This window comes from Hemitrygon akajei, chromosome 9 (assembly GCF_048418815.1).
Source record: "Hemitrygon akajei chromosome 9, sHemAka1.3, whole genome shotgun sequence".
In the NCBI taxonomy this organism is placed as follows: domain Eukaryota; kingdom Metazoa; phylum Chordata; class Chondrichthyes; order Myliobatiformes; family Dasyatidae; genus Hemitrygon; species Hemitrygon akajei.
Window position 1 is genome coordinate 162,186,533 of NC_133132.1, and position 23,958 is coordinate 162,210,490.

Sequence of the window (23,958 nt, forward strand, 5' to 3'; positions counted from 1 at the left end):
TGAGTGTGTCCCCAGAAAATCATTCACAGTCTTCCCCAAAAAGAAGCCCCAGATGAACCATATGCTGTGAGGCAGCTCAGAGGCATTCAAGTCTGGTGGCCAAGAAAGTGGCAAGAGGTCTAGGTATGATCTCTGGACAGCCACCTCATAGGTGAAGTGGCAAATCCAGATTAAACTCGAATCAATGAAGGGTGCTCGACCTTTGTGGCAGGTGAATGGATGTAACAAAGGAAATGCCAGAGATAAAGTAAAATGATGTAACCATTAAATGAATTTTTTTTCAGTATGATGTATTGCTATGGTATGAAGTTCCATGCTCAATATTAATGAATATTTGGATGAGTTTGGGTGGCAGGTTGGAGAGATCTCTCTGCCAAAGGAGTTGTAAGGTGCTCCTTGCCTCCACTAGCCTGCAGGTCACCTTTGGGCAAGGTGTAGCACCTGCTTAGACCCCAGATCAGGGTCACGTGAAGCCATGGGAACAGGCGGTGGATGGTCATATGAAGTGTCAGGAATGGACAGGAGGAGGAGTATAGGAAACTGATACAGGACTTTGTGATATGGTGCAACTCAAACTACCTGCGTCTCAATATCACCAAGACCAAGGAGATGGTGGTGGACTTTAGGAGATCTAGGCCTCATATGGAGCCAGTGATCATTAATGGAGAATGTGTGGAGCAGGTTAAGACCTACAAGTATCTGGGAGTACAGTTAGACGAGAAGCTAGACTGGACTGCCAACACAGATGCCTTGTGCAGGAAGGCACAGAGTCGACTGTACTTCCTAAGAAGGTTGGCGTCATTCAATGTCTGTAGTGAGATGCTGAAGATGTTCTACAGGTCAGTTGTGGAGAGCGCCCTCTTCTTTGTGGTGGCGTGTTGGGGAGGAAGCATTAAGAAGAGGGACGCCTCACGTCTTAATAAGCTGGTAAGGAAGGCGGGCTCTGTCGTGGGCAAAGTACTGGAGAGTTTAACATCGGTAGCTGAGCGAAGGGCGCTGAGTAGGCTACGGTCAATTATGGATAACTCTGAACATCCTCTACATAGCACCATCCAGAGACAGAGAAGCAGTTTCAGCGACAGGTTACTATCGATGCAATGCTCCTCAGACAGGATGAAGAGGTCAATACTCCCCAATGCCATTAGGCTTTACAATTCTACCGCCAGGACTTAAGAACTTTTTTAAAGCTATTATTAATGCTTTTTGAGATAGTGATTTAGATGCATATCATATTTTTTACTGAGTTAAGTATTGTATGTAATTAGTTTTGCTACAACAAGTGTATGGGACATTGGAAAAAAAGTTGAATTTCTCCATGGGGATGAATAAAGTATCTATCTATCTATCTATCTATCTATCTATCACTAGTCCTGGTTATGTGACCACTGACGCCAGGCAGACAATCTCTGAGGAGTATTGATAATGGCTGGGATCATCAATCTTGTAAACACACTGCCCAGAAGAAGGCAATGGCAATCCACTTTTGTAGAAAAATTTACCAAGAAGTATCATGGTCAAGTTTCACAAGGTTAATTCCTGGGATGTCCGAACTGTCTTACGCAGAGAGGTTAGAGAGACTGGGCTTGTACACACTGGAATTAAGGAGATTGAGAGGGGATCTGATTGAAACTTACAGGATTATTAAGGGATTGGACAAGATAGAGGCAGGAAATATGTTCCAGATGCTGGGAGAGTCCAGTACCAGAGGCCATGGTTTGGGAATAAGGGGTAGGTCATTTAGGACAGAGTTAAGGAAAAACTTCTTCTCCCAGAGAGTTGTGGGGGTCTGGAATGCACTGCCTCGGAAGGCAGTGGAGGCCAATTCTCTGGATGCTTTCAAGAAGGAGCTAGATAGGTATCTTATGGATAGGGGAATCAAGGGATATGGGGACAAGGCAGGAACCGGGTATTGATAGTAGATGATCAGCCATGATCTCAGAATGGTGGTGCAGGCTCAAAGGGCCGAATGGTCTACTTCTGCACCTATTGTCTATTGTCTATTGTCAAAAGCACATAAGACCATAAGATATAGGAGCAGAATTAGGCCATTTGGCACAATGCGTCTGCTCTGCCATTTTATCATGGTCGATCAAATTTTCCCCTCAGCTTCAGTCTCCTGCCTTCTCCCCATATCCCCTTCATGCCCTGACCAATCAAAATCTATCTACCTCTGCCTTAGATATACATAAAGACTTGGCTTCCACAGCTACCTGTGGCAAAAAATTCCACAGATTCACTACCCGCGGGCTAAAGAAATTCCTCCTCATCTCCATTCTAAAATGACACCCCTCTGTTCTGAGGTTGCGTCCTCTGGTCCTAGATTCCCTCAGCATAGAAAGCATCCTCTCCACACCCACTCTATCAATGCTTTTCACCATTCGATAGATTTTAATTAGGTCACCCCTTATTCTTCTGAATTCTAGTGAATACAGGCCCAGAGACATCAAATGCTCTTCATATCACAAGCAGTTCAATCCTGGAATCATTTTTGTGAACTTTCTTGAACTCTCTCCAACGTCAACACATCCTTTCTAAGATAAGGGGTCCAAAACTGCTCACAATACTCCAAGTGAGGCCTCTCCCATCCTCTCCACATCCAATCTGTCAAGGCCTTCCACTTTTCGATAGGTTTCAATAAGGTCACTGCTCAGTCTTCTGAATTCCAGTGAATACAGGTCCAGAGCCATCAAGCACTCTTCATATGAAAAGCCATTCAATCCTGGAATCATTTTTGTGAACCTCCTTTGAACTCTCTCAAGTTTCAGTATGTCTTGCTATCCTGCTTGTTATTTCTTCAAGAATTCCAACAGATTTGTCAGGCAAGATTTTCCCTTGAGGAAACCATGATAACTTTGGCCTATTTTATCATGTGCCTCCAACTACCCTGAGATCTCATACTTAATAATCGACTCCAGCATCTTTCCAACCACTGAGGTCAGACTAACTGGCCTTCAGTTTCCTTTCTTCTGCCTCTCTCCCTTCTTGAAGAGTGGAGTGACATTTGCAATTTTCCAGTCTTCCGGAACCATTCCAAAATCTAGTGATTCTTGAAAGATCATTACTAATGCCTCCATGATCTCTTCAGTCATCTCTTTCAGAACTCTAGGATGTACACCACCCGGTCCAGGTGACTTAGCTGTCTTCAGAACTTTCAGTTTCCCAAGATCCTTCTGTATAGTTAGGGTAACTTCACACACTTCATGCCCCGACACCTGGAACTTACACCATACTGCTAGTGTCTTCCACAGTGAAGACTGATGTAAAATACTTATTCAGCTCATCTGCCATTTTTTTCGACCCCATTACAACATCTCCAACATGATTTTCCACTCTCACCTCTCCTTTACACTTAATGTATCTGAAGAACCTTTTTGTTCCCTCTTTAATATTATTGGCTAACTTACTTTTCTATTCCATCTTTATCTTTTAATGACTCTTTAAGTTGCCTTCTGTTGGTTTTTAAAAGCTTCCCAATCCTCTAACTTCCCACTAAATTTTGCTGTATTATATGCCCTCTCTTGGGTTTTTATGTTGGCTTTGACCTCTCTTGTTAGCCATGGTTCTATCATCTTTCCTTTAGAATACTTCTTACTCTTTGGGATGTATATATCCTGTTGTATATATCACACAGTACGACACAGAATGATGGTGATGATTTGGATGAGTCTGCAAAGGATCTTTTTGCAAGGGGGCTTAGACTTCCTGGTTCCAGAAACTGATATAGGGAACATGGATGTGTCCTTTGCCTTGCTGATATGTCCACAAATGCTTGATGATTGCATCACCTAACAAGTACTAACTGTCCACTGCTGTTCTTTGACTGATTATTTGAACCAAGTTCCAGAAGTATGAATGGTGAGCACCAGTTAGAGCTGTCCATCTGCATTTAAGTAGAAGGTACACTGGGACTGGAAAAGATGTTGCTCTGGTTCTATAACAAATAGTGATCTGACAAAGTAATAGTTCCAACAATTTACTTGGGAGTGAGATGTGCAGTTTTTGGTGTTGATCTTGAGGAAAGAATTGGAAAGGAGGAGAGATGCTTTTGCTCCAGTGAGGAACTCCAGGTATATGCTTGGACAACGGTGGTGCAGATAGTCCTCAGGTCAATGAGAGGAATCAAGCCCTGAGTTCCTGAATTCGGTACTGCAAGACGTCAATCATTAAACCCAAGTAAATTGATGACTGTTTCATGGTAACATACAACTTGGAAGACATGCAGGCCACTCTAAACTTGTTTACATTCCCTACTGCAACACACCTTTCAGGCAGCATGGTATTACAGTGGTTAGTACAATATTTCACAGTACAGGCGACCTGGGTTCAATTCCCCCTGCTGCCTGTAAGCAGTTTGTACGTACTCCCCATGACAGAGTGGATTTCCTCCCGGTGCTCCAGTTTCCCTCCCCAGTCCAAAGACATACTGGCTGGTAGGCTAATTGATCATTGTAACTTGTCCTGTGATTAGGCTAGGGTAAAATTGCTGGGTAGCATGACTCAAAGAGCCAGAAGGCCTACTCCGGTCTGTATCTCCAACAATAAATGGAGAACACAGAGAGGCTACATCATTAGGCTTGGGTTAACTAACACCACCACTATATTTTGAGATTAATGCACAAGTACTAGTAAGCACTGAGCAAACTTGATGACCCAGCTACTGTTTCTTTACCTGGGAGCAGATATTACCAAAGTTACCTTGAGAAACACCAAGTATGCAAGCTCTGCTAACAGTCATAATCTCCTGATCCCATTGAAGATTAGTGTTGATAATGAATTGTCATGCTAACCATCCCTTACAGCTGTGAAACTTGAAAACATTAAGAGATTCATGTCCAATTCCACCGTTGCTGTTTCCAACAAGATGGTGGTGTGTTCAATTGCAGCGGCTTCTACAGGTTCAATCAAAGGTATTATTGTCCTTTTTAAACGTATTTTTTTTACATTCGCAAGACCTTGCTGGATATCAAGAACGTAAAATAGTGCAGGTCTACCCTATCAGCAAGTTGCTCGTTGTCAAAGAAACTGAAGGAGCTGGATTTGCTGTGATCATGCTGCTGCCTGTTTCAGAGAGGCAACGTGTGAAGGAGCGAGTCATCATCCTAGTTACTTTTTTTGTGATCGAAAGACCCTGCCGGACATTGTTAATATGGAGTGCTACACCATGGTCAGAGGTGGAGACCTGTGCAAGGAAGATATTAAAGTGCCACAGGGGTGCGCCATCCCCAGTAGCACTATCTTCACCGTGATGAGGTAAATCCCGGTGGCAAGGGTGAACCCAGGACAAACGGTCCCACATCTTGGCTGCAGGCGGCTGCCAGGTCCTTGGTCATCATGGTCAATGCTCAGCTGGAGGGCCGAAGAAGTTCTGTAAGGATCAGATGAAGAATGCTTTAAGGAAGTGCAAGATCAGACCTGAGGACCTGGAGGATGTTGTTGCTGACCGTAACACTTGGCGACAGCTGTGTAGGGATGGGGTTCGTATTCTGAAGATGGAAAGAACAACCAGAAGACAGCAGAAGAGAGCCAGGAGAAATGCAGCCATGGTTGCCAACACTACCACCACCACCACATATACATGTCCCACCTGCAATAGAGCTTGTGGGTCCAGGATAGGACTGTATAATCATCAAAGATCTCACCGTTAAAGGAGTGGACGTCATCATCTGATTCTGGTGGACAACTAAAGAAGAAGAGAAGAAGGTCCAATTCACTGATTTATTGGTAGATGGTGTGGAAGCTGCCTGGCCTCGGTCGTAGTGAGCACTTGGCCTCGAGCTACGTCGTTGCCTGTTTACAGTGACCAGGAGATTATTACTTGATTCAAGTTCAAATTTAATTATTGGAGTTGCTGCCCTCCACTGGAGGCGGTGTGACATGACATACATGCTGGACTCGGTGCTGCCACCCAGTGTTTGCTGGGCAGAAAACAAGCTGTACAGCATTGCGGTTGACTACAGATTTCTGCAATATTCATGGACACAGAGTCTTAAACTATACTTTCTGTGTGACTATACTGATATCTTATATGATCTGCCTTGTGCTGCGTACGACTGCGGTGCTGTGTTTTCACTGTGGAATAACACTGCTTCATTTGGCTGTATTTGTGTATGGTTGAATGACAATTGAACTTAGAATCAAATGATTATGATCATTTATGATCATTATGGCCATTACGACAAACGTCATGGGCATTAAATGTTAATGATTTCTCCTTGAAAAATGCTGCCTTACTGCTAAGTGCTTCCAACGTCTTCTACTCTTATTTTACAGTTGTTACTGTCCTGCCTGAAACCATCGCCAACTGCAACGGGGCGGCTACTGGGTGTGCACATTGGATGGGAAATGAGATTTCTATTCCTGGCTCAGTGAAGGGCAAGGAATATGCTGAGGTCAAAAAAAAATCCTTCAAAGGATTTCAAAGGAAACCTAAATAATAAAATTTGGAAGTCCATGTGATGAAAAATCTAATTTGGTGCCAATGTCTGTATCAGGCATACTCTGATCTGGAGGAGGTTTGGCACTCTGTAAGCAGCAAAGAATAAAGAGAACAAGGAAACCAAGGAGAAAGGAACAATAATGAAATTGTCCAAGTCTTCCTTTGGCCAGCGTGTGTGATTGGTTTCTGTCGCTAAGATCTAGCTTATAATCAGAATCACGTTTATATTATTGAGATATTTTGTGAAATTCATTGTTTTATGATAGCTGTGCAGTGCAATAGATGAAAAAATATTATAAGTTACAATAAGAAATTCTTTATATAAAAAGTAAAAAAAAACAATGCAAACAGAAAAAAATAGTGAGGCAGTGTTCATGGTTTATGGATCATTCATAAGTCTGACAGCTGAGGGGAAGAAGCTGCTTCTAAAATGTTGAGTGTGTGCCCTCAGCCTTCTGTACCTCCTCCCTCATGGTAGCAATATGAAGTGCGAATGTCCTGGATGATGAGGGACCTTAATGATGATGTCATCTCCTTGAGACACTGCTGTTGGAAGCCACCATATAACCCACAAGTCAACTGATTCTGGGTAAGAACAGTTTAGAAGGGAGCACATCACCTCTCCAAGGGTTTTGTCAGGAAGAGGCATGACATTCAATGGCATCACACGTGATTGAAAGCAGTTAACACATCTTTAAATGCCATATTTTATATAAAGATAAAGATTAGCTTTATTTTAACGTCCTTCATAACTACCTTCAGCCACTGCTAAGTTCACCACAGCTCCTCATTTGTCCAACAATAAAAAGTAAGTTTATTATCAGAGTACATACATGTCATCATATACAACCCTGAGATTCATTTTCCTGCGGGCATACTCAGCAAATCTATAGATAGCAATTATAACAATAACAATGAAAGACTAACCAGAGTGCCAAAGACAACATACCGTGCAAACACAAATATAAGTAAATAGCAATAAATAATGAGAACATAAAATAATGAGATTAAGAATCCTTAAAGTGAGATCATTGGTTGTGGGAACTTCTCAATGAATGGGCAAGTGAGTGTAGTTTTGTTCAAGACCCTGCTGGCTGTGGGGTAGTAGCTGTTCTTGAACCTGGTGGAGTGAGTCCTGAGGCTCCTCTACCTTCTACCTGATGGCAGCAGTGACAAAAGAGCATTGCCTGGGGACTGGGAATCTCTGGTGATGGATGCTGCTTTCCTACGACAGCATTTCATGTTGATATGCTCAATGGTTGGGAGGGCTTTACTCATGATGGACTGCACCGAATCCATTACTTTTTGTAGGGTTTTCTATTCAAAGGCAATGGTGTTTCCATACCAGGCTATGATACAGCTAATCAAAACACTCTCCACTACACATCTATAAACGTCTATCAACGTTTTAGATGTCATGCCAGATTTCTGTAGACTACTATGGAAGTAGAAATGCTGCCACGCTTTCTTCACAATTGCATTTACGTGCTGGGCCCAGGACAGATCCTCTGAAATAGTAACACTCAGGAATTTAAAGTTACTGACCCACTCCACCTCTGATCCTCCGATGAGGACTGGCTCATGGACCTCTGGTTTCCCTCTCCTGAAATCTATAATCAGCTCCTTGGTCTCACTGACATTGAGTGAGAGGTTGTTATGACGCCACCCAGCCCAGTTTTCAATCTCCCCCCTGTATGCTGATTCATCATCACCTTTGATACAGCCCACAATAGGGGTGTTACCAGCAAACTTGAATATGATATTGGAGATGTGCTTAGCTACACAGTCGTAAGTGTAAAGTGAGTAGAGCGGGGGCAAACCACACACCCCAGTGTTGCATAGGTACTGATGGAGATCATGGAGGAGATGTTTTTGCAAACCTGAAATGACCAGGGTCCACAAGTGAGGACAACCAGAATCCCGTTGCACAAGGTATTGAGTACCACCCATTCTTCAATATACAGGTTTATGCTACAAGTATTGATGATTACATTTGCTTATAGATGTAGAATTTCAAATCTGAGAGAAGCAATCCTTTATCAGCTTTATTTCAAAGCCAAGTATAATAAGTAAACAGCCACTCTGTGGCTGCAATATTAGATACCTTCTGTACAGTGATTGTATGTTCATGGTCTTCTGCTGCTGTACCCCATCGACTTTAAGATTCAATGAGTTGTGCTTTCAGGAATATTATTCTGCACACCACTGTTGTGACGTGTGGTTACTTGAGTTACTGTCACCTTCCTGTCAGCTTGAATCAGTCTGGCTATTGTCCATTGAATGACATCAAATTCTCCAACTCCCTCCCCCTCCCTTCCCCCATCCCAGTTTCACTCTGCCTCCTCCTCCAGCTGCCTATCACCTCTCTCATGATTCTGCCTTCTTCTACTACCCATAGTGCTTTCCCCTTACATTCCTTCTTCACCTCTCCTGCCTATTCCCTCTCTGCTTCCCCTCCCCTATCCCTTGATCTTTCCTCTGATTGGTTTTTCACCTGGCACCTACCAGCCTTCTCCTTCCCACCCTCCCCCCCACCTTCATTATAGGGCCCCTGCCCCCTCCTTCAGTCCTGACAAAGGGTCTCGGCCCAAAACGTTGACTGCTCATTTCAACGGATGCTGCCCAACCTGCTGAGTTCCTCCAGCGTGCTGTGCGTGTTGCTTTGACCCCAGCACCTGCAGTGTACTTTGGGTTGGCTATTCTCCTCTGACATCTCTCAGTCACAAGACATTTTTGCCCACAGAACTGCTGCTCACTGGATTTTTTTTTTGTTGTTTGTTTGTTTTGTACCTTTCTCTGTGAACTCTAGAGGCTGCTTTGCATGAAAATCCCAGGATATCAGCAGTTCCTGAGATACTCAACCCAGCCCATCTGGTTCATCATTCCATGGTCAAAGTCACTTAGATCACATTTCTGCCCCATTCTGTTACTGAACAAAAACTGAACCTCATGACCATGTCTTCAAACTTTTACACATTGAGTTGCCGTCACATGATTGGCTGATTAGATGTTTGCATTAGAGAGCAAACAGGTGTACCTATGAAAGTGGCAACTGTCTGTATACCTTTCTGTCTATAAATCAAGTGTTCCCATCCTGGGGTTCATGAACTATTTGCTTAATGGTCCATGGCATAAAGAAGATTGGGAACCCCTGCTCTACAGTGATGAGACAACTTTGAAGAGTTGTGTTTCTATTTGGTGCGATACTAGTACAGAATTTGCTACCGATATAACTGGGAGCTTGAAAGCACTCATTGTTAATATAAAATACAGCAATTTCAAGTAATGAAGCAATGGCCCATCAGTTACAAATTATTGCAAGCTGCTGGATAATTTGAGATTTATCCACTAAAAGAAATGGCAACTTCCCTTCTATCTCCTCAGTATTTGCTGGATTTGGACATTATATTTAGAACTTGTATGTAAAGGCATAATTACCCTTCTAGCAATGTGATCATTGTTGTTGAAATGCCAATTATCTCCTAAAGCCCATGGGAAAAGGAGCTATTGAAATCAGTATCTCATTGCTATAAGAAAATGTTTTTATATTAATCACTTGGATGAAACCATGAGAAATGTTTGAAAAGCAGTCAAGGCATTTCTTCAAGGAAACTTTAGCATATCCAGCTTTGATAATATCTGACCATCTAGGAATCTCTTCTGATGACAAAACTTGGAATAGAGAGCCTGCTTCACGGGTCTAGTACATAGTGTAAATTATCCATGTCAGCTGATTGAGTACAATTAGGACAGTGGCCTGGGAAAAAAAAACATGTTGGTTTACTAATTCTTCCTGTGGATTTGGAGTAGATCTGGATTGCAAACAGCAAACATTTCATGCAAAGGAAAGGTAACACCAATGCTATGCTTCCAAAATCATTCGAATTCACTGGAAGGACAAGCGAATGAACGTACATGTCCTCTCCCAGGCTCGGATCCCCAGTATTGAGGGGTGGCAGGCCTCATTGTTCATATGCCTGATGTAAGAATTCCAATATCTCAGAGTCTGCTCAATGCTGAGGATACGGTCCTCAGAGGTGGACCACGATGTAAATCAGCACTCTGCGGGGTCATTGTAACACTACGTAAATTGACATGTGCCTGATTTAAAAAAATATCAATCCTGAGATATACATTATAATATTTTATGTATATTCAGTAATTCGTGGAGTAGCAAACACACAAATAGGCCTAACCTGTAAATCAGTGGAGCAGCAACACATCGCAACAGCAGCAGAGGGAAGTGAGTGGAGGTTACATCTTAGAGGAGGGACCAGGCTGTGGGTCCTCCTCTCACATTGGCTTCTTCTTCAAGTAGGCCTCGAGATTTGACTGCCTTCTCTTATGTTTCCTCTCATGAAGCATTTCTCAGTAGCAGGAAATCATGTTGAGAACAAGTCTCTTTGCCTTATTGCTTCACTCCCAGTCAGGGTCATTATCAATGAACTTGTTCATGATTTGTGTGATCATCGTGATGCCAGTGCTGAGGAATATTGTGGTAAGATTTCTTGCTGGTGTTTCCTCTTCTCCATCCGTGACCTCAGATTCTGGATGTGTTGCTTTGCCAATACTCAAAGCTCTTCATTATAAAGGTTCTCACCATGAGAATGCAGTAACTCTTCAACATCACCATCATTAACATCCTCTAATCTTGCTTCATTGGCAATTCAATGATGTTTTGGATGACTAGTTCTGCCTGAAATCCTAGGATGTCATTGCGTGCTTCTAGCCACAACTTCTTCATGCAGTTTGAAGTTACTTCATCCAGAGCTGCTCTGATGTTGTCTACAGCTTTCATAACATTGTAGCTTTTCCAAAATTGCCTGTTGGATTGTTTCTCTTGATCTGTAGTTTTCTCTACAAGTTGCTTGAATGTGCGATGAATGTGGTAGGCTTTAAAGTTTGATATTACTCCTTGATCCATTGGATGGAGTAATGAAGTGGTGTTGCATGGAAGGTAAAGCACTTCTGTAGGAACGCAGGCCCGGAGAATGTCAAACTTCTCAAGGTGGCCTGGGGCATTATCAAGCACTAACAATGATTTAGGTTCAAGCCATGTGCCTCACAATACTGCTTCACTGCTGGACAAAAATGTGAAACAAGCCAATTTTGAAAAATATACAAATCTCTGGTGAGACCGCACTTAAGAGTATTGTGTTCAATTCTGGTCACCTCATTATAGGAAGGATGTGGAAGTTATGGAGAGGGTGCAGAGGAGATTTACCAGGATGTTGCCTAGTTTGGAGAACAAGTCATATGAAGCAAGGTTAGCAGAGCTGGGACTTTTCTCTTTGGAGCATAGAAGAATGAGAGGGGACTTGATAGAGGTCTACAAGATTATGAGAGGCATAGATAGGGTGGATAGTCAGTACCTGTTCCCCAGGGCAACAACAGCAAACACCAGAAGGCATATGTACAAAATTAAGGGAGGGAAGTTTAGAGGAGACATCAGGGGTAAGTTTTTTACACAGAGGGTTGTGAGTGCCTGGAATGACTTGCCAGGGATGGTGGTGGAGGCTAAAACAGTAGGGGTATTTAAGAGCCTCTTGGACAGGCACATGGATGAAAGAAAGATGGAAGGTTATGGGGTAGGGTGGGTTTAGTACTTTTTTTTAAGGATTATATGGGTCAGCACAACATGGAGGGCTGAAGGACCTGTACTGTGCTGTAGTGTTCTATGGTTCTATGGTTCTATCACCCAGGCTTTCTTGTTTGATTTCCAAATCACTGGTAGACTTGACTTTAAAATGCCTTTCATTGCTTATGGTGTTTCAGAGTGGTACATAATCATAGGCTTTAACTTAAAGTCACCTTTAGCATTGTCTCCTAGCAACAGTTAACCGGTCCTTTGCAGCCTTGAGCCCAGATGCACGTTTCTCTTCTTGGGGGATGAAACTACAAGAAGGCATTCTTTTCCAAAATAGGCATGTTTCATTCACATTGAAGAAAGCTCGATTATGTCTTTCAATTTTGCAAGAAAATCCTGGGCTGCCTTGTTGTCTGTACTAATACGTGATTGGCTGTGAGTACCTGGGAGCAAATGTAAGCACTCTCGTTGGCTGATTCTGAGGCGGCTCTTTCACCTCAGACAGTTGAAGAAGTTTGGTATGGGTCCCCAAATCCTCAGAACTTTCTACAGGGGCACAACTGAGAGCATCCTGACTGGCTGCATCATTGCCTGGTGTGGGAACTGTACTTCCCTCAATCACAGGACCCTGCAGAGAGTAGGGCACACTATTCAGGACATTTAGAAAGACAGGTGTGTAAAAAGTGCCCGAAGGATCATTGGGGACCTGAGTCACCCAACCACAAACTGTTCTAGCTGCTACCATCCGGGAAACGGTACCACAGCATAAAAGCCAGGACCAACAGGCTCAGGACAGCTTCTTCCACCAGGCCATCAGACTGATTAATTCATGCTGACACAACTGAATTTCTATGTTATACTGATTATTCTGTTGTACATAATATTTATTATAAATTACTATAAATTGCACGTTGTACATTTAAATGGAGATGGAACGTAAATATTTTACTCCTCGTGTATATGAAGGATGTAAGTAATAAATTCAATTCAATTTAACTGAATGTTTACTGTATTGGCAGCTGGTCTTGAGAAGTTTTGTGTTGTTTAGAATTAACTTTGTCATTTTCAAACATTTTAATAAAGTATTGAATGACCGTGTTGTAACAATTCGGCATTATGTGGGGTCTGAGTGTATAGGTTTTCTGTTCTGCACTCCGTCATGGAAAGGGATAACCAGGCAGACAGATGTACACAAATGCCAATCCTCACTGACTCTAGGGAAGCTCTGGCCTCTGATTTCTCAAAATTGTGAAAGAAGCTGGTGACTAATATCAAAGGAGATACTAAAAGCTTTTTTTAAGTATATAAAGGGTAAAAGAGAGTAGAGGGTAGATATAGAATCAATACAAAACGATGCTGGAGATATTGTAATGAGAGATGCAGAGATGGTAGAGGAATTGAATGTGTATTTTGCATCAGTCTTCACAGTGGAAGACATCTGCAGTATACCAGACATTCAAGAGTGTCAGGGAAGTGAAGTATCTGCCGTCAAAAATTACGACTGAGAAGGTGCTCAGGAAGCTTAATGGTCTGAGGGACCTGGATCTGATGGAATGCACCCTTGGGTTCTGAAGGAAGTAGCTGGAGAGATTGTGGGGATGTTAATGATGATCTTTCAAGAATTGATAGGTTCTGTCATTGTACCGGATGACTGGAAAATTGCAAATGTTACTCCACTATTTAAGAAGGGTGGGAGGCAGCAGAAAGGAAACAATAGACCTGTTAGCCTGACATCAGTTGTTGGGAAGTTGTTGGAATCGATTGCTAGGGGTGAGATTACGGAGTACCTGCAGGCACATGACAAGATAGGCCAAAGACAGCATAGTTTCCTGAAAGGAAAATCCTGCTTGACTAATCTACTGCAGTTCTTTGAAGAAATTACAAGCAGTGTAGACAAAGGAGATGCAGTAGACATTGTGAACTTGGATTTTCAGAAGGCCTTTGTCAAGGTGCTGCACATGAGGCTGTTTAGCAAGATAAGAGTCCATGGAATTACAGGGAAGTTACTAACATGGGTGGAACATTGGTTGATTGGCAGAAAACAGAGGGTGGGATAAAGGGGTCCTATTCTGGCTGGCTGCCGGTTACCAGTGGAGTTCCACAGGGGTCAGTGTAGGGACCGCTGCTTTTTATGATGTATGTCAATAATTTCCACTACAGTATTAATGGTTTTGTGGCTAAATTAGCCGATGATACAAAGATAGGTGGAGGAACATGTAATTTTGAGGAAACAGAGAGCCTGCAGAGAGACTTAGGGGAATGGGCAAAGAAGTGGCAAATGAAATACAATGTTGGAAAGTGTACGGTCATGCACTTTGGTGGAAGAAATAAATGGGCAGACTATTATTTAGATGGGGAAAGAATTGAAAATGCAGAGATGTAAAGGGACTTGGGAGTCCTTGTGCAAGATACCCTAAAGGTTAACCTCCAGGTTGAGTCGATTGTGAAGAAGTCGAATGCAATGTTGGCATTCATTTCTAGAGGTATAGAATATAAGAGCGGGGATGTGATATTGAGGCTCTTTAAGGCACTTGTGAGATCATTCTTGGATTATTGTGTGCAGTTTTGGGCTCCTTATGTAAGGGGGTTTCTTCTTTCTTTATGCTACTGCGTGTGTTAATCAAAATTGCTTCTTTGTTAAAAGTAAAAATGCTTCTTTGTTATGCTGACTGGTGAGAGAGTGCTTTCTCTCACAGCTTGTTTGGGTTATGATTGCTGATAATGGGAATTGAATTCCTGTGTTAACCAATTGGGATAGATGTTATTCTTTCATGTGGGTCTGTGAGCTGTGGTTTCGTGGACTTTTGGGGGAGACAGCGTGAGGGGATTAGAGGCAGAAGACGCGATGTTGTAAGCTGGGTGACGGAACGGCCCCGAGTGGGGGTCCGAGGCCCAGGGTTTTCGGCGAGGAGAGGAGATGAGGACAGATTCGTGTGGAGCATCTGGTCGACCACCGTTGTTGGTCCCAGGCGGCGAGTCGAGGAGGCTGAAGGGGATCGAATGGTGGCCAGAAAACTTTGTTAACTGAGTTCCAATGGTTGTGCACGAAGTGGTTGGACTTTGATAAGTTTGGCACCTTTTACTTTTCCTTTTATATTGTATCTCTGTTAAGTACATAGTTCCAGTACGATCTATAAAGTGTAATCATTTAATCGCATATGGTGTACTGTTTGTTATTGGGCTTGGTGGGGACATCACACAGCATCTACACAAGCTGATTACCCAGTTTGGTGGGGCCAAAGGCTGCTTCCCCTAGATGGAAGGGAGCTGAGCGAGCCTGAGGCTTACCAGGGGGCTACACTTAATTTAGAAAGGATATACTGACATTGGAGAGGGTTCAGAGAAGATTCGCAAGAATGATTCCAGGAATGAAAGGGTTACCGTATGAGGAACGTCTGGCAGCTCTTGGGCTGTATTCCCTGGAGTTCAGGAGAATGATGGGGGATCTCATAGAAACACTCCGAATGTTAAAAGGCCTGAACAGATTAGATATAGCAAAGTTATTTCCCATGGTAGGGGATTCAAGGACAAGAGGGCGCAACTTCGGGATTGAAGGACATCCATTTAGAACTGAGTTGTGAAGAAAATACTTTAGTCAGAGGGTGATAAATTTGTGGAATTTATTGTCAAGAGCATCTGTGAAGGCCAAGTCATTGGGTGTATTTAAGCCAGAGATAGATATGCTCTTGATTAGCCAGGGCATCAAAGGATATGGGGTGAAAGCAGGGGAGTGGGGATGACTGGAAGAATTGGATCAACCCATGATTGAATAGCGGAGCAGACCTGATGGGCCGAATGCCCTACTTCTGCTCCTATATCTTATGGTCTTATGGAGCAATTGGAATAGTATCAGGTGCATTGTGTAAGTAGTGGAGCACTCTACAGACTACCAAGCACATGATTGGACAAGTATGCAGTTCCCACATTGGCCTCACCATCCACCTCAAAATGCAGAGCAGAATTGGGATTGGAATCCAGATCATGAATTGAGGACCTGAGTTATAGGGAAAGGTTGATTAGGTTAGGACTTCATTCTCTGGAGTAGAGGAGAATGAGGGAAGATTTGATAGAGGTGTACAAAATTGTGAGGTGTATAGATAGGGTGAATACAAGCAGGCTTTTTTCATTGAGGTTGGGTGAGACTACAACTGGAGATCATGGGCTAAGGGGGAAAAGTAAAGGGGAAACATGAGGAGGAGCTTCTTCACTCAGTGGGTGGTGAGAGTGTGGGATGAGCTGCCAGCAGATATAATGGAAGCAGTTTTAATTTCAATATTTAAGAGAAGTTGGGATAATTACACGAATAGGAGGGGTATCGAGGGCAGTGGAGAAGGTGCGGGCTGATAATAAGGCAAAGTAACAGGTCAATACTGTTTTTGTGCTCTTGTGCTCTATGACTCTAACCAACGTACTATACCACTGTAGCATGACTTCCCAATTCCTGTACTGACTGTCACAGCTGATGAGGACATACTCTTTCTTCACCACTCTATCTATCTGTGTCACTGTTTGCAGGGAGCAATGTACCCAGTGGACCGAAGACCCTGTTTCTGCACTGTCGTGCTCCATAACTCAATGAATCTAAAGAACAGTACTGCAGAGCTCCCTGAGACGAAGAAATCAAGAAAGAAATGTGCTTGGTAATAATTTCCCCCACAGTTGTTCCTGTAATCCAAAGTGAATTCAAACTAATTAATAAAGCCAACTACCATGATTTTGGATTAAGCCAGATTATTTAGGTACAAGGCAGCAGTACTGTGCTGGAAAAACCTTTTGCTTGACTTGGTCTATGCAGATCCTGCTACTATGAGATCACGTGATTATTGCAAATAGTATGGTAATATCAACTCCTGATTGACTCCATTTTTCAAGGATTAAAGTGTCGAGGAAGATTGAAATCATCAAGGTGAGAGTGGAAGGTGAGCGGGTGTTGAGTGCTGTTTACTATCCTCTTGATCGCTGTTTCGGGAAGAAAGTGTCTGCGTGTGACAGTTTTAGTCTCCCTCTCACTTGCTACTCACAGAGGAAAGTCCCTGGGTTCAAACGGCCTTGGTCTCCCCCTCGATGCTGTGGAGGATGGTGCCAGAGTCCTGGGTCGTGGGCAAGATTTAATCAACACCATTTGTGGATTGAACTCTGTAGTTCATGCTATGATATGTTCCTGCTTTCTGGTCGCTCCTTTTATTGTTGCAATTGGGACAGTCTACAGATAATGAAAGACAAATTGCTAAATGGAACCACAACTGAGCTGAACAGGATATGTCCAACTCTTTTAATTTTGTGTTTTATATTCTGTACTTTTTGTTGGTTCTTGCTGCTTGCACTATTTGTTTCTTTTGTGGAGGAGTGCATTTTATATTTTTCTTTGGTCAGGTTCCACAGTTTTATTTGTTTTGGGCTGTCCGTGGGAAGTCAAATCTCAGAGTTGTATACTGCACACATACTTTGATAATGAATGTACTTTGAATCTTGAATCTTGAATCAGGACAAACAACAAGGGTGAAAACAGATCCTATTACCGTAGATTCCGTACTACAGAGTGCACCTGATTAAAAGCCGCAGGCTCTAATTTTAGAAAGAAAATCAATTTTGTACTTGTACAAGCTGCACCGGATTTTAAGCCGCAGGTGTCCCACGTTGTAATATGAGATATTTACACAGAAAGATATTACACGTGAGGATTTTTTAACTTTTAATTAAATCCGTATGTAACATAAACAAATACATATTGCAAATGCTTTTTTTCGAACCGTGCCTGTAACACGGCTACTTTTAAATATACATACGTATCGGTAACACACAAATTACATTGCGTATACTTTTTTACTGAACAGTGCACGAACAACATTCCAATATCTCCTAACGACTGGTAAAAAAATATATACTGCAGCCTACCAGGAAAAGTTATTGATCGCCTTTAACTTAAAAGCTGCATCATCGCGCGGGTCTAATGCGCTTGCCCCCTCCTTTCTGTTTATCGCAAACCGGTATTTTCCCCACAAGACGCGGCGAAACCGGATGTGACGTCATAGCATCCCGGGATGTAGTACAGAAAACAAATATACTTAAAACACTTCTAACTTTAACTAGAAAATACTAACAAATGAATTACTAAGCGAAAATATTATAAACTAAATAACTGCCATAAAGGCAGCACAATGCTTTTCTTCGAGTGTTTTCCATGTTGATGAGGGTGAGTACAAATGACTGATTTACAATAATTTAATTGTGAAAGTGCGCTTGATTTATCGTACAATTTCATTGGACCTCTGTAAACTACTCATCAATTTTATTGGTCTACTGTTACGAGGCAAAATGTTTTTGGCGGCATGAAAAAAAAACATGCATTAGCCGCACCGTAGTAAAGGCCGCAGTGTTCAAAGCTGTTCAAAGCGTGGGGAAAAAGTAGCGGCTTATAATCCGGAATCTACGGTACATACTTCTCTGTAAAGACGAGCAACAGAGGAACAGTACGAAGAGTCTGCAAAGTGTTGACAAAATATATCCCAGATCTTTAGGGTTTATTGTGGAATGCCTCTCCAGTTTCAGAAAATTAATCTGCAAAGATATTATCTCACACTCTCTCAATGTAACATAAGGATTTTAAAAAAAATAATGTATGTTTGTACATTTTATTGAACATTAATTCAATCTATATTTACCATTCAGAAAAGAACTGCCTGTGGTCAAATCACTGGAACCTTCACAGAGTTGTCTTTTTTTTAAAAAAGCAGCTTCTTCTGAAAAGGCGAAAAGAAAGATTTTTCTTTTACGTTGAGTGTGACAGTTGTGTGTTCCGTGTTCTGTGGAATGTTTCTGGCTAAGTGTCACTTCAGGCTGAGAACTGTCTCTTTACTTAGAAGCAACCACAATAGAGAACTTATTCAACTAATCGATCTCCTGTCTCACTCTTTACAAACTTGCTGTGCAGCATGTCATACATATTAAATTAGCTGATGACCACATTGTTTCCCACTGAGAGCCAACAGTTAATTTTCAAGGTCACTATTTTTAGCTAAAACCAAAACATTTTGCCTGGTTTTCAGCTGGTTAATGGACTGCAAATTCTGGATAATGTGCTGATAATTTCTAAAATTTATGTTTTTGACAGGTGAGCATCTGTACTTTCGATTATCCAAAAAAATTGGAAGGAGAATGTTTGCAACACATTTTGATCTGAAATTTTGATAATGCCACTGAAAGTCAAAGGCACTGAAAGGGTTTCTGTCTGCCTTTACTAAAGGCAGCAACCTGGCTGTAATTTCTAGTCCGAATAATTAAAGATAAAGAATAAGTTTATTTGCCGCATGTAGGGTCATAGAACCATATAAGAGCGCCACACACAAACAGGTGCTTCGGCCCATCTAGACCATACCAAACCATTTAACCTGCCTACTCCCATCTACCTGCACTGGGACCATCGCCCTCCATAACCCTATCATCCATGTACCCTACACAAACTTCTCTTGAATGTTGAAATTGAGCTCGCATGCACCACTTGACCTGGCAGCTCATTCCACACTCTCACGGCCCTCTGAGGGAAGAAGTTTGTAGATTGAAACATGCAGTGAAATGCACTGTTTTGCATCAATGACCAACACAGTCCGAGGATTTTGCTGGGGGGTCTATCCACAAATGTTGGCGATGAAGGAGATGAGTTGTTAACTTCAAACTTTCTGTGTAATCATTCAAAGAGTTGAACTGCAAGTGCATGTAACGAGAGCTGTATAACTCATCTCCTTCTACTTTAGGCCACAAACTTATCAATCACCCCTGCTGTGGACACTTTCTAGAGGTCCAAGATCTGTGTGCTCCATGACCGCTGGGCTAAGTGTGTAAGTGTAGGAGGGGACTATGTTGAAAAATAAATGTGCTAGGTTTTTAAATATTGACTCCTTCTACCTTGGGCCATGAACTTATCAATCACCCCTCATATGCCCACAAGAAAATGAATCTCAGCATTGTATATGCTGACATATATGTACTTTATAATAAATTCACTTTGAACATTGAGCTTTTGAATTTAGAGGAATTTGGGCGAATGGGATTAGCTTAGTATCTGGGTCAGCCTGAATGAATTGGACTGAATGATCTATTTTTGTGCTGCATAGCTCTATGGATCTATGAATAAAAACTTTAAAAATTGTTAGCTGTTCCGTCAACATCCAGCTTTGCCTTCCTCTTTGTTCTTCTGCATTGTTAATTTTGGCATCAGATTTCTTCATTCATTAACCTACATTGTCAGAGGAGTAATAGGTATCACGAAGGTTTGACAGTGTGGAATGGAGACATTGCAGCATACAAAATCTCCCTCCAGATCACTGGCCTGAACGTCTATTCTCTAACAAGTTCAGGATAAACATTTCACATATTCAGAGCAAAAGAAATAGAAGCAGGAGGGCTGTTTGCCCCTCGAAGCTGCTCCACATACAATACAACCTATCAGGTTCCTTCCTTCCCATCCCTTGACCTTTCCCACCCACCTGGCTTCACCTACCACCTTCCAGCTAGCCTCCTTCGCCTCCCCCCCACCTTTTTATTCTGACATCTTCCCCCTTCTTTGCCAGTCCTGAAGAAGGGTATCATCCCCGAAAAATCAACTGTTTATTCATTTCTATAGATGCTGCCTGACCTGCTGAGTTCATCCAGAATTTTGTGTGTGTTGCTTTTACCTCAACGCTGATTTTCTATTCTAATGCCATATCCCTTAATTCACTTAATATCCAAAATTCTGTAGAGTCATAGTCATAGAGTAATATGACATTGAAGTAGGCCCTTCGGCCCATTTGTCCCATGCCAACTCAACCATCTGCCTAATCCCACCTACCTTCACCCAGACCATAGTCCTTCAACCTCCTCCAAAATATGTACCTACCTAAACTTCTGTCAATTGTACCTACATCCACCACTTCCACTGGCAGTTCAATCGACACTCGTACTGGCCTAAGAATGAAGTTTCCCTTCAGATTCATCTTAAATATTTCACCATTCACCCTTAACCTCTATTTCAAGACTCACCCAATTTGATGCGAAAGAAAGCTTGCTGGCTTTCTATACCTCTCATAATTTTGTATGCTTCTGTAAGATCTCCCTCATTTTCCTGCACTCCAGGGAGTAAAGATCTGAGCTATTCAACCATTCTCTCTAACTCAGCCTATTGAGTACTTGAATATACTCAGTTACTGGGCCCGAGTGAAGAATTTCAAAGATTCACAGTAACGTGAATAAAGAAATTACATTCAGGCAAAACAGATAATATCATCTTGGAGCACATTAAATTCAAAGAGTACAGCTCACAGTAAAATACAAAGTTATCTTTACTGCCCAAATCTGAGGATCTGTACTATCTGCACATGTACTCATCCCTCAATGGGAAGGTTGACCGCTCAGGAAAAGTGACCGGCTGAATTGTTCTACTCTAGACCAAACAGAGGTTTTAAAATTGTGATAGGTTTTGACAGAGTGAGTACAAAGAAATTGTTTTCTGCTATGATGAAGGACATAACTGCAGGCCACCGTTATATAGTAGTCACCAAAACACACAAAAAGAAATTCAAGAAGAAACTTGTTTGCCTAAAGTTTGTGTAGCTCAGGGGAGTGCTGTCAGAAAGCAAATCTTCGGTCAAATATGATATAGGAGCAGAATTAGACCATTTGGTCAGTAAGACCAAAGAGCTGATTGTGGACTTCAGAAAAGGTAAGACGAGGGAACATGAACCAATCCTCATAGAGGGACCAGAAGAGGAAAAAGTGAGCAATTCCAATTTCCTGTATGTTACTGTCTCTGAGGATCTAACCTGGCCACAACATGTCAATGCAGATATAAAGAAAGCAAGGCAGCAGCCATATTTCATTAGGAGTTTGAGGAGATGTGGTTTGTCATCTAAAACCCTCGAAAACTTCCACAGATGTACCATGGAGAGCATTCTGACAGGCTGTATGGGGGTAGGGGGGGCTACTGCACAGGATCAAAGGAAGCCACGGAGAGTTATAAAAGTCAGCTCCATCATGGGCACTAGCCTCCTCAGTATCCAAGACATCTTCAAGGAGCAGTGTCTCAGAAAGGCGGCATCCATCATTGAGGACCCCCACCACCCAGGACATGCCCTCTTCTCATTGTCACCATCAGGAAGGAGGTACAGAAGCCTGAAGGCACACACTCAGTAATTCAGGAACAGCTTCTTCCCCTCTGCCATCTGATTCCTAAATGGACATTGAACCTGTGAACACTACCTCAGTACTATTTTATTTCTGTTTAGTACTACTTATTTTAATTTCACTATTTAATGCACTGTGGTGCTCCGGGGTGGGGGGAGGGGGGCATGGTCAACAGCCTGACCCAGCATTCCTAATGACCAGTGCTATTTATGGTTCTTGTGTTAAAATGTTTTCATGGGATTATGGTTCAAGTTCATTCATTGCTACATTTTAGCTAGGATTATACAGTTATACGGACTCCAAGACACTCCAGCCATGGGATAATGGGCAATATGTCAGGTACCGCCAATGCTGCCACAGCACGAGGAAGACCAATGGGCCTCAGCAATTCGGGCCACAGGTTCCACCCTGAAACTCCCCAGATACAATGGTACCAGCTGCCTGGAGCCCTGCCTGGCGCAAGTCAAGCTTGTTGCATAGCGCAATGGGTGAAGCTCCGCCGAGACAACGGTCTATCTTGCCCTGGCACTGGCGGGCCCTCCTCAACGTAACGCTGGCTGAGCACATGACTACAGGCTCCTGTAGTGGCTTTGGGGTGGCACTTCGAACAGAAGCCATTGGAGGAAGCATTGAGGGAAGAATTAAGCAGCAGGAGACGCCGTATGGGAGAAAGCTTGGGGGCATTCACAGTGGATCTCCGCCACTGTGCTCGGCACGGCTGCCCGCAGTTCCCTCCCGTGGCCCAGGAAGAGCTTGCCCTCCACACCTTTGTAAAAGCACTGACGCCAGAGTACCTTTGGCTGCAAGTTTGCCTGACATTATTGCTAGCCGAGGCACTGGCGGAGGTGGAGAGGGCGAAGAAATTTTAGCCCCCCCCCCCAAAGACGTTCCAGCTTTGCCCTGAATGCCGCAAGCCCGGGCTTGAGTCACTGAGGCAGAGGAGGAAACTGGCGAGGACAGATCTGACCAGCGGTGTGCCGACCCTACCACATGCCACAGAGCGATCTCTGCAACACGTGTGGCAAGGCAGAGGCCACTTGGCTGGGGACTGCGTCACAGCCCAGCGCAGCCATCGGGAAACGCCAAGCGGGCGATGCCGTCCGAGACCTCCAGCAGAATCCCACGACTGTTGTCCCTCTGCCTGGGCCGTTGGGGTGAAGAGCAAGGCCTATACGTGGATTGTGGTGAAGGCCGGCCATTTCGGAGTTGCAGACTGTGCAAACGCTTCTATTGGCCTGGGTACGGGCAGAACGTGGAGCTGGTGTGTACTGCTATGACCTTGGCATGTTCCAGAAGGGGCCAGGCCGCCAGTCTAGGGTGCCAATTCAGCAATGCATGGTGGGGGCTCCATTATGGCTTTACCTTCCCTTCCAGAATAACGGACTTTCTCTGGACGCCACTGGAAGGGATCGTGGCAGGTGCTCAACCACATCTCCGATGTGGTGTATCGGGTGTGGTTGCCTGAGCGGTGGAAGGCAGTCATGTTGCACCGGGACTGGCTGGCACCGTGTCTGCTCTTGGCCCCCAGTTATTCGCATGTGTGTTTGTGGGTCACCCTGACTGTAGCGGCTGTGTAATAATCACCTCCCCTGTCTGTATGTATCGGAGTGGGTTCTCTCCCTGGGTCATAGCACCCAGTTTGTTTTTGAGCTTGTTGCAATAAAAATGGCTGTTGGTTTGAACAAGCTTTTCTCGTCTGTCATCATGGATCAAAAACCCGCCACAGTATGTATATACTTACTGGAATTCATTTATTTCTATATTTATTATGTATTGA